Here is an 11,744-nt window from a genome sequence, read left to right on the forward strand (position 1 = left end):
ACTATTTTTTTGCAAATAGATTAAAATATCAAATTTTTATATATGGATGCAAGCACAAATAAAACTAAAATTTCTATCAAAGATGTTCAATACAAAGTGTTATTCCAGTTTTATAAACAAAAAAATTTATTCTAGCTTTACACACTTTCTGGAAAAAAAATCACTACATAGGCTTTCTGGTACACGTATTCATGAACATGAAATCATGGCCAGCTCGTTTTTTGAGTGTGTTAAAAGTTGGTCCTGAATATCTGAAAATGTCGCCTTTGCTTCTGTTCCTCATGGCCAGCTCGTCACGTCAGATCCTCCTAATGGAGCAAACTGACCAAGATGCTTGTATCTTCATATAAACTATGAGGTTCTTTAATCAATTATCCCAAAGTCAGAACTCATGTTGACTTTTAAAATTCAAAGATGTAAAACCGACCCTGAAGGGATAGAATCTGTCAGCAGTCAGATTCTCTAAAAAGCAAAGATCCTTCTTGTGTTTTCATGCATTCTTCCATGCTGATGAAAGCAAGATAAGAACTTTGTTCAGCTGCAACTTGTGAAACCATCACTAAACTGCATTAGCAAAAAGAAACCGATAGCTTAATCAACAAATGAATAATGATTTATCTAATAATATTATACCTGAGAAGTGAAATACGTGAGCAGTGAGTGACTGAGTGCAGTCGGTTAAGGTTGTTGGAATCGGAGCTAAAAAAAGTCTCGATTTTCCAAGGTGAAACACGTTCGGCTCTTGTAATATTAGCCGGCTCGCTCAACAGACCTGGTGAAGTCAACAAAAGATTTGACCTTTGTTAGTTTATCGAAAAATTCTAAAGGGAGTCACACCTTTTAAATTTGATTCTACAGGGCTGTAAACAAGCAGAGCTGAGTCAACCCAGGTTAGTCTCATGCTCAACTCAACTCAACTCGTTTACAAACCGAGTCGAGCCGGCTAGGCTCATTTACAAATTAAGTTGAATCGGTTCAGCTCGTTGTACTCGAGATCGAGCTTGACTTGTAAAAGACTTGAGCCAACTCAATAATTTAAAAAAAATACTTTTATATTTAACAATAAAAATTGGGTTGTATGATGTATATCTTGAAATGTGGGCTTTGATTATAACGAGTCAAGTAGCCAGTTAAGCAAGCCGAGCTTAACTCATATAAACAAAATTATGATCATTGATCACACCACATTTTCTTGAGTATTAACGGGGTTACCTTGTGGAGCATTCTGCATATTACTTTTTCGACCCAAAAATGCAGTGAAAAACAGTAAACAGGTCATCACCATTCTGTATATCGGTTAACGGGTCAATGAAAAATAGTAGCCACTTCTTGTTTGCAAATGATCCTAGGGACACCAATTTTATAACAGTAGCCACTTGTGCATCTCATTTAGAGTAACATTTTTACGGGGCACCAACTTCCCGTACAATGATCGAGCAACGAGAGTTTTTACGTCTTGTCGGTCTCATCACTTCCGTCCGAGCTGCATTCAATGTACACAACTACACCGATTTTTTCTTAAATTGCTCACCCTAACAAACATAAAATACATATAATTATTAATAAATAAATAAATAAAATGTTATGTTATATAAATTATAATTGAAAAATATATATCTACATATATAATTATCAATATATATAAATTAATAATAATAAACAGAAAACGAGTCGAGCTCGAGCTTGAAAAACAACTCACGAGTCGATGGTTATATAAGCATACCCTCCATATACATGGCAGTTCCCTAAATTTATTAGTCCAGTGGTGATCAGAAACAGAAGCCGTGATACTGCCATATATCCATAAGTAGCACTCCTATTTACTTCATATAAAAACAAAAAAGTAAATAATTCATATTTTCAAATAAAAAAAGTAAACGTCTTTCATGTATCAAGAGAAGTAACTTGATATTCAAATAAATAAAAAAAAAAGTAAACGTCTTTCATGTATCAAGAGAAGTAACTTGATATTATTCAACGAGGATGAATTTTAATGGAAATGGTTGTTGAGACCTATTATATGATCCTGTAAGTCCAAATAACAAAGAAATTATAAAACTATATTATTACAAGAAGAATTGTACCATTTTTTAATAAGGTGATGTAGGGGGTTTATATATATCTTAACGAATCGATATGACTTTCAATCCGTTCATGTGAACGTAAATGAAGATAAACTAATAAACACACTCACTTTCTTAATGAACGAACAAGAAAACCTCGCTCATTTAATTGTTCGTGTTCGATCGTTTGTTCGGTTAAAGTTAAATAAACGAACACGATATGCTATGTTGGTGTTTGGTCACTTGATTAAGACATCATTGCAGGTGTATATATACCAAAGATCAACAGAATTACCAGGTTTTTGAACCAAGCCAGTCCCGTCGTACAACAAACTCTCTTGACGAAAAGTGTCTTGGATCAACGTGAACCGCCTTGTTTTGACTCATTTGAAACTAGTAGGTAGAACCCCCCATGTTGCGTGGGGGGGGGGGGGGGTTGCATGAAAAAAGATTGTGTTCTACATACAAAAGTCAATTGTCCATTACATGTAGTACTTATTCGATTCCTTGCCTGGAGCTGATGTGAAATTGTAACAAACAAAACAATCCAGTTACAACAATTTCCTTCTATGCGGGTCGCAATTACTTTTAAAAAGTAGATGGAACCATAAAATGTAGAAAAAAAACAATATAATGGCTTACACAATAACTCCTGATCGATAAAGTAGGCTCTTCAATCTCCCCATCCTGAATAAAGATTTAACAAAATCAGATCTCAGGTTCGTGATTAAACGAGAAAAATTAATATTATTTTACCTTGAAAAAGTCTACAGTGGTTTTTCCATCATACTCGCATTCTCTCTTCTCTAAATACTGAAATAAAAAAAGAAACAGCACAATCAATTAATGTACAAAAACATGTAACTTTTCATGAAACTGAAATGATGCATGCTTTAGTTCTTCAATTAATAATTTTAAAATGCAGTATCCAATCCAAGTCTTTAATTTCAATAAATCTGTAGTCGCATTTGAAAAAAGATTTTTAGTTGCTATACCTATAAAAGATGTAGGCATAAAAGGCATCCTACCCATCCACTTGTCAAATAGAATAGGATCCTGCCCGACCGCTAGTCAAACGGAATAGAGCAAAGGAAGACAAATATGTTACTTAATTTCATGTCATAAAATATAAGAAACCGTATCCAAAACACAAAAGAACCGCCCACATGTAGAACACCTAATTTGTATGACACACTAAATGTCAAAAAAAAAAAACACACCACTCATGAAAACAACACATTTGTCTGGTTGTCGAAAATAATAAGGCGCCCATCAGTTTTGCCTATCATTAACATGATAGGATAAGCAAGAAAACAGATCTCTCCCAAGCATTTCAACAAACATCTGGCATGCATGTTAGACAACCAAATCATTTCATCAAGATAGCACATCACATAACACTGATAACAAGGGATCCTATAAAAGAAGATATCTATATTTAACCTAATTTTAACAAAAAAAAAGAAGCTAATTAATCTAATATTTAACACATTGAATCTCAATACGTAACACATCACATAACACAGATAACAAAGAATCATACAAACTAATATATGTGAGACCTAATTTCAGAAAAAAAAGGTCAAATCAGAAAATAATGCTTACGTAGCTATTCAATCTGGAATAATCTGGATTATTCGAACTCTTTCACTGATAGCAATTGCAGGTCTAACATTAGGTTGGATGACGATCCTGTAAACCACTGCCTCAAGAGCATCGATTAATCAATTCGAACAACGAACATTTTCAACACGAATTACTCACACGAAACTTCAGTTTCATCCAAATTAAAGCACCAAATCAAATAATTATCGAGATCCAGAACTTAATTACTAAAATTGAATCAAAACCTACTCAACACTTCGTAATTTCAATCGACAAAGGTTCTAGACACGAATTACTCACACAAAGCTTCAATTTCATCAAGTTAAACAACTGTATCGAACGATGAACAAAATTAGGGTTTAGAGTATCAAAATCTTAACGAAATGTGGTTCTAGACACAAATTACTCACACGAATCTTCATATTCATAAAATTAAAGCACTGAATTGAATGATTAACGAAATTAGGGGTTACATAATCAGCAAACACTTCATCAATTGAATCGACCAATGTTCTAGACACGAATTACTCACATGAAGATTCAATTTCACCAAAATAAAGTACGGAATCGAATAACTAATGAAATTAGGGTTTATAGATGAAAAGTAGGAAGAAATAAGAGTAAAAATGAAAATTAGGGTTCGGATAATTACAGATGAAGATGAAGAGGCTCTGATGCTGAATCGAGAGCATGGATAGATGGCGAGGGATCCGGCGATTATGAAATTAGTTTGTTCAAAGTGCTCCGTGCATATGTTGTTATTGATAGTTTAATATCAGTACATAGAAGTCAAGTCACGTCACGTAATTAATAAGCTATTGCTACCTCTAACGCGGTCACAAATCAAAACTCCAACCGTTTTAAAAACTCCGACCGTCTAGCCTTCGGTTGCAATAACTCCGACTGCTTACGGTTGCAAAAACTCCACTTAAAATAAATGGTTGCTTTAATTCCGACCGCCTAGTCACCGTCACAAAAATTCCACCGCCTAGCTTTCGGTTGCAAAAAATCCGACCGCCTAGCCATCGGTTGCAAAAACTTTGACCGTTTAGCTACCGTGTCAAGTAATTATACTTTTCGGTAGCAAATTTGCTAAATCGGTTGCTAAAATTGCTACCGTTTTTTTTCGGTAGCAAATTTTAGTAGCAATTGCTTAATTTTCTAGTAGTGAATAATTAAACAATAGAAGCAGAACATAAACAAATACCTCCTAAGTTATTCGTGCGGTTCTACGGGCGAAAATAGCAACGAATTGAACGAAATTAATTAGACGTATCAGTTCCATAAATATTATAACCCAACTGTTTAAACTGAATCAACACGTAACAGTAACGGTCTAATACGAGCACATCCTAATAATCTCAAACCATTAGAGCACATCCTAATAATCTCAAACCAAATGGCAACTAAAACTATAAATAATTAAATAATAATAATAATAAGAGCAGAGAATAAACAACTACCTCCGAGATAATCTGACACGTGGCGGATGTGTAGTCACCGGCGATGAGAAACCGAAGAAGCTGTACGGCGGTTGATGGTGAGGAGAGTAGAGTAGTTAGTTAGGGTTTTAGAGAAGAATTGAACGGAGAGTAAGTAGAGAGAATATTGTTGAGCATGTGAATAACGTGAGATTATTTAGCGATTTAACAAATAGCTTCTCTTCAACGTCGATGGCGGAATCAGGAAGAATGGCGCGGTTTAACGAGTTGTATTTTAGAAGCGTCGCATATTATCGGCAGCTCGGTTCTGTTCAGTTTGATTCGGTTATTAGCTAAAACTGAATCCGGAACTGAAACCCAAGTTATCAGTTAATCTATTATGTTAATCAATGCATTTGAATTCCGGTTGATCGGTTCCTTTCATTAAATTAGTTTGTGAGTTTTTTGTTTGAGAGGGAAAAAAAACCCTTTAAAAATAAATTCAAAATTTTAATAAAAAAATCATAACTCAAAATATAAATAAAAAACGAAAAACATTGAAATGCTGAAATGTTTCCGCCATCATTCCCGTTCAAAAAAATACCAAAAAATTAAAAAATAATTGACGAATAGACACAATGATGAAAATGAACAAAAGCCAAAATAGATCACAAAATATAACACAATGTCGAACAGAATATAAGACGATGTTGAGTAATATAACACAATATAAAGAAAAAAAGACACGATGTTAAGGAAAAAAGACACAATCAATGACGAAAATAAACACAAAACACTATGATAAACAAAATGATACGACAACTTTCACTTACCATTGTTTTTTGGGAAAATTTCTAAAATGGCCCATTTATAGAATGTGGTTCCAAGGTTGTTCTCCCCTAATTCAAGTTTCCAACTTTGTCTCTTTGGTATCTTGTCGCCTGTGACATGTTAGCGAACGCCGACGACTTGTTAACATAACATAGGGTTGATGATGTGTTATGTTGCTAACATAGGGTAGCAGTGATGCGTTAATGTTTAAATCAGGGGTTCTACGATGCGTTAGTGGACAACGCGTCGTTGCTACCCTATGTTAGCAACATAAACGCATCGTCAACCCTATGTTATGTCAACAAGTCATCGACCACGAGATCCGGCAAGTCATCGTCGGCGATATGAACATGAGTGTCAGGTATGGCAGCCCGTCGTTGACGTCGTTAACAAGAACTTATCGTTTGCGATTAAATGGGTCAGAGAACACGTCGTTAACGACCTATTCCGGCCAAATTCCCGCCACGTATCGTTATCCGATTTGTTCAGTAACACATCGTCGGTGTTCGCTAATATGTCGTCGGCGACGAGATACCAAATGGACAAAGTTGGAAACTTGAATTATGTGAAAAAACTTGGAACCACATTCTATAAATGAGCCATTTTGGGAATTTTCCCTTGTTTTTTTATGAGAACGAGAAAGAAAGACGGTGGAAACATTTTGTTTTTTTTTTTTTACTTTTTTCGTTTTTTTATTAAATTTTAAGTTATGATTTTTTTTATTTTCTTTAAAAAAATTTGATGGGTTTTCTTGTATAGCTACAAATCCTTCTCATTGTTGTTCTCTTTTGTAGAATAACTTGACCATTTTGTTCGGTTCAGTTATAACAAATAAAAAACTTTGGCTAAATTATTTGCTTACAAATATATGAATTTCACTTATAAATAAATGCAATGAAGATAAAAAGAAACATGAATAAAGATATAACGCATACAAATATATAAAAATATGTGGTTTGATTCAGTTAACCAACGGTATCAAAAACTGAAAACTGATTTAAGCTAATTTGGTTTTTAGTTCGGTTTTGTTGGTTTTTGGTTTGGTTTCAGTTAACGGTTCGGTTAATGCTCACCTCTAACATATTTGAATAAAAAATTGAATCGAAGATGTGAAGTTCTATGTGTTCTCACATGACTTACGAGTTATGATGGGTCTCATGACCGAATTGGATAGGGGGCATGTTGGTCGACATCAGCTGAACACCCTTCTAGAAAAGAAATTTTTAAAATTTGTTTTTAAATATATTTTTATGAAAGAAATATGTAGTTTTAATGTTTAAATGCAATTAATAAACTCATTTAAGACTATTTTTATAAACAATTTTTTTTTGCATAACTCAAAGCATAACCAAGTAAGCCTAATTTAGTTGTTTAAATAAAAAAAAAACCTTTTACCTAATGTCCAATATGTTTTCGCGTTCAGCTCAAAAAAATTTAACGATTCTCGGAAACAACCCTGACGGATCATTATATTATTGTGCATTAAAACTTAAAACTACAACACTAAAACAAACCTAGGAAATCGGACACATCATTATAATGGCTTGAACAAATCAATATATACGATTGTGTGTCCATGCGTTTTCCACACTGGCATGCACACATGAAATTATTCAATAAACGTAGTACGTGTTTTATATGTTGATCATTTCTCTCTCCAGTGAATTCAAATCTACAAAACTTGCAAAAGTATCATGTGTTGGCCGCTTGAGCGACCTACTTACGATTGTAAATCAACATTAAAGTAATCAAATACAGTTGAAAAGATCAATAACAATTCAGAAATCAAATAAACAAATTAACAAACGACTATGATTCAGGTGAGCTAATGACGAAAACAATAAAATAACTAATAGTGATCAAATGGTGAAAACACTGAGAAGAATACGGTTCATGACTTCATGTTGAAAATTACCAACTCAGTTGTAATATTATCAATATAAGTTGTGATTACCAACTTAACATGTGTACCCTTCATATCATGAAGCCAAGTCCACTTTATGGAAGTATAGAACCCTTCTATTTACCAACCCAAATCTAGACTCCCATTGTCCCACGTCCATGCATTTAAAACTATGGCTGTAAATGAACCAAACTAGATAGATGGCCATGTGCACGGTTATAACAAGCTTGTCAGTTGTCCTTCTCTGATCGGTTGTTATATCACGTGCTTTTCAAAGAAAGATCTTCGCGTAAATCTTCTTGAAGGAAGTTAGTTACAATTGATTTGCTGATGTCACCCTATAGTCATCTTTGCGCATGGAGGGAAAACTTTGCGGATGACTTCTGAGGACGTCCTAATCAACCCGCGGATATTCTATGGAGTTTGTTCTTTGTTCTTCATCCGACTTGATTTGTGCGGGTGATGGAAATGTTCCGCGAGTGACTTCTGAGGACGTCTTGAATGTCCCACGGATGATTCTTCATGGGTATTTTGGTCTTTTCACTACCCTACCTCTATAGTACCTCATAATTAATTTTATTTCTTTTGTAAATCTATAACATCACAAAATTATAAACAACATGATTCAATCGAATATACGTTCTATGGTTCGCATACACATGATTTGTCATTCAACCATAGAGGATGTATATGGTAAATCCATTACGACATTAGTCATTGTTATAACCTAAAGAGGCGGTGAATATGCTCTTTTTGATTTTTGAACGAATAGAAGGATTTATTATGGACACAATTATATAACAAGTAAATCATATAAGCAACGTAAAAAGAAAGATATCACCACACAAACACCACAACATATGTTGGTTCCGATGAAGATTAACTACATCACCGCATTGATCCTCGATCAAGAGCTATCTTTACCATCTAATGTGTCTCTAAACTGCATAGAGATCACATATTTTATTGCTCCATCTTTAATGTGTCAAATAAAAAAATAGCTAGAGTTGGTATGAAATGGTTCATTTTGAAAATGACCCCGGTAAACACATACACACACCCATTGCTAATCACTATAGGTCGCAAAATGGAGAAGTAGGATAAGATGTCAAAATGGGTTCCGTAAATAGAGGTTGTCTTGGGCTGACTTGAAACTATTGTCACAAATAATTGTGTTAATTTTGATTAAAAACAATATTTTTCAGTAATTAGTTTGTTTTGAATAAAGCTATATTTAGCTTAATACATGCCTTGACATTACACTTCAAATAATTCTCAACATGTTCAAGAACCCAGTTGACACGTTTCCTTTTAGCCTTTTTATATTTTGTTTTACACGTTTGACCATTTCAGATCAAAGTTAATCCAAAATGGCACATTCATGAATAAACATGCATGAATTACCATATCTAGCTATGATATTTTTCCTTATGTGATTAGCGATCCCTTGCAATAACGATTTAGATACATTAATATCATTTTTATCTTACGCTTGATGACACTTCTAATTCTTTTTAACTGTTTTACCAAATTGGGTTTTTATCATATTACAAAGTTTAATTAAACAATCTCCTGCCTCATGTTTAAATTTTAGTAGAAAAACCCATACGGCCTGACTAAAGTTATCCACCACCGTTAAAAAATATCTTGTACCGGTAAAGGAAGGGGTACGATACTTTCCCCAAACGTCACAATGTAATAATTCAAAACAACTTTTGGTTTTTATTTCACTATTTTGATAAGGAAGTCTAGTATGTTTAGCCTTAGAACATGAATCACAAAGTTTATTGAGGGATGAATTTTCATGGAAATCTAAGCAAATGAGTTTTTCACCGGAAGCGTGGCCCAACCTTCTATGCCAAATTTCAACGGATGTCATCAATGCTTTCCTCTTGACTTCAAATGTCACATTCGGTATAGACCATCTTTGCACTCACCCGCACCAATCAAGTTCCTCACCTGTTGCTTCTACATGACACAAAAGTCAGGAAAAAAAGTTATGGCAGATTGTAGGTCTTGACTCAGTCGACTAAGTCATAAAAGATTACAAGTAAAATCAGGTATATGAAGGACCCCTTTTATCTTGGTCCCTCCAGGTAGTATATATTCTCCTCTTCCTTCAACGGATATGTATTGTCCGTTTGGAATAACTACCGGCACCTCGTTAAAGGTTTTAACCCTATTTTCCAACATTTCAATATTATGGGTGATATGTTCAGTTGAGCCCCTGAATCAATAACTCAAATCATTATATAAACACAATAAATAATCATTATTGTGTTTTGTTTTACCTGTCATGCAAGCCATGTGTTTCATGTTCCCATTTGTAGCTTTACCATTTTCTGCAAAAGAAATTCAAGAAAGTATTGTTTTGGTCTTTAGTCAAACCTGGGATAGGGCATTCGACACTATCAACGCAGGCCGCCTTTGGTTTTGCCTCTTCACGTTTCTTAATTCTTATCCTCTTCACGTTTCTTATTTCCCAGCCACCACTCGGGATACCCAATTCGTTTAAAACAACCATCACGGTTGAGAACATCTCTTCCGCAAAAGGTACAATGACCAAAGACATCACTACGCTTGTCTTCTTTGGGAGCGGGCGGTTTGTCACGTTTAGGAGCAGTGTTATTGTCACGTTTTCCATGCACAAAGGCTTTGAAGGCAGCAAGTTCAGCGGACACTCTTTTTCAGCGGTGATGGCCTTTTGCTTTTCATCATCATTGATAAGGTGATACGCGTTTCTTAGTGTCGTTATAGGGTTCATGGCCAGGATTTGTGTCCTGATAACAGAGAATTCGTTATCAAGACCCATGAGAAACTCATATAGTTGCTCTTTGTCTCTGACTTGGGTCATCTTCTTTGCGACATCACACTTGCACCCAAGACAGGTGCACTGAGGAATGGAAAGAGCCGACTGCATCTCATCCCATAGACTACGCATCTTCGTGTAATATGCCGAGACCGAAGTCCCGTTTTGTTGTGTGTTGTTTAGGATCTGTTTCAACTCGTAGGCCCTAGGGGCGCTTTCTTTCCCAAATCGTTCGGCTAGATCAACCCATATATCGTTCGTCGTAGCAGCGTATTTCACACCGTTTCTGATTTCTTTTTCCATGGCTATCGTGAGCCAGCCCTTCACCATGGCGTCACAACGCATCCACTCAATTGCAAAAACTTCGACCGCTTAGCCACTCGGTTGCTAAAACTCCAACCGCCTAGATACGGTTGCAAAAAATCCAACTGAGCCACTCAATTGCTAAACCACCGACCGCCTAGATACGGTTGCAAAAACTTTGACCGCCGAGCCACTCGGTTGCTAAAACTCTGACCGCCTAGCCACCGAAAATAAATTGTTGCAAAATTTTCTACAACTTAGCTACCGTGTCAAGTAACTAGGCTTTTTTGGTAGCAAATTTGCTAAATCGGTCGCTAAAATTGCTACCGTTTTTTTTAGCAATTTTTGGTTGCAATTGCCCAATTTTCTAGTAGTATCTGCAGTCGTCTCTTCAATCGATAAAACCAACCTTGTTCTTGGCAAACAAGAAATTTAACTTCTCTTGGGACCAGTCTGAATAATTATTGTCGGTGAGTGCATCGTTGACATGCAGTTTTTTTGATAATTGGAGGGATGTATGTATAGTGGAGAGCTCGTAACATCATTATTTTGGCCGGAGCTAGGATCTTTGTCGCCGGCCATGGAAGAATGTGGCGGCGTATTAAGTTGGTTGGTGTTTTAGGTTGAAAGTAGCTCTGATACCATCATAAAATCGATGGATCAAAAGTAGAATTGATATTTCTTAATTGAAAATAAAAAAACCAATAGTTTATATAAGATGAGATATCACTGTAAACAAGGAAAGGGAATATCATAAAAAAAAATCAAAGATAATATGGAATAGTCTAGAACAAATTTACTTCCAATAA

General features: G+C 35.2%; 1 long non-coding RNA gene across 1 annotated transcript; it reads right to left on the bottom strand.

Annotated features, from left to right (window-relative positions):
• Nucleotides 1-1,302, bottom strand: LOC143608776 (uncharacterized). The gene is made up of 3 exons (XR_013149321.1): nt 1,213-1,302; nt 650-772; nt 1-564 (listed from the first exon to the last, which is right to left on the bottom strand). It is a non-coding gene; the product is annotated as an uncharacterized LOC143608776 (long non-coding RNA).
• Nucleotides 1,303-11,744: the final 10,442 nt, after the last annotated feature.

Source organism: Bidens hawaiensis, unplaced genomic scaffold, assembly GCF_021521415.1.
Source record: "Bidens hawaiensis isolate Kalapana, Puna unplaced genomic scaffold, B.hawaiensis_p1.1 tig00419429_1, whole genome shotgun sequence".
NCBI classification, from domain to species: Eukaryota; Viridiplantae; Streptophyta; class Magnoliopsida; order Asterales; family Asteraceae; genus Bidens; species Bidens hawaiensis.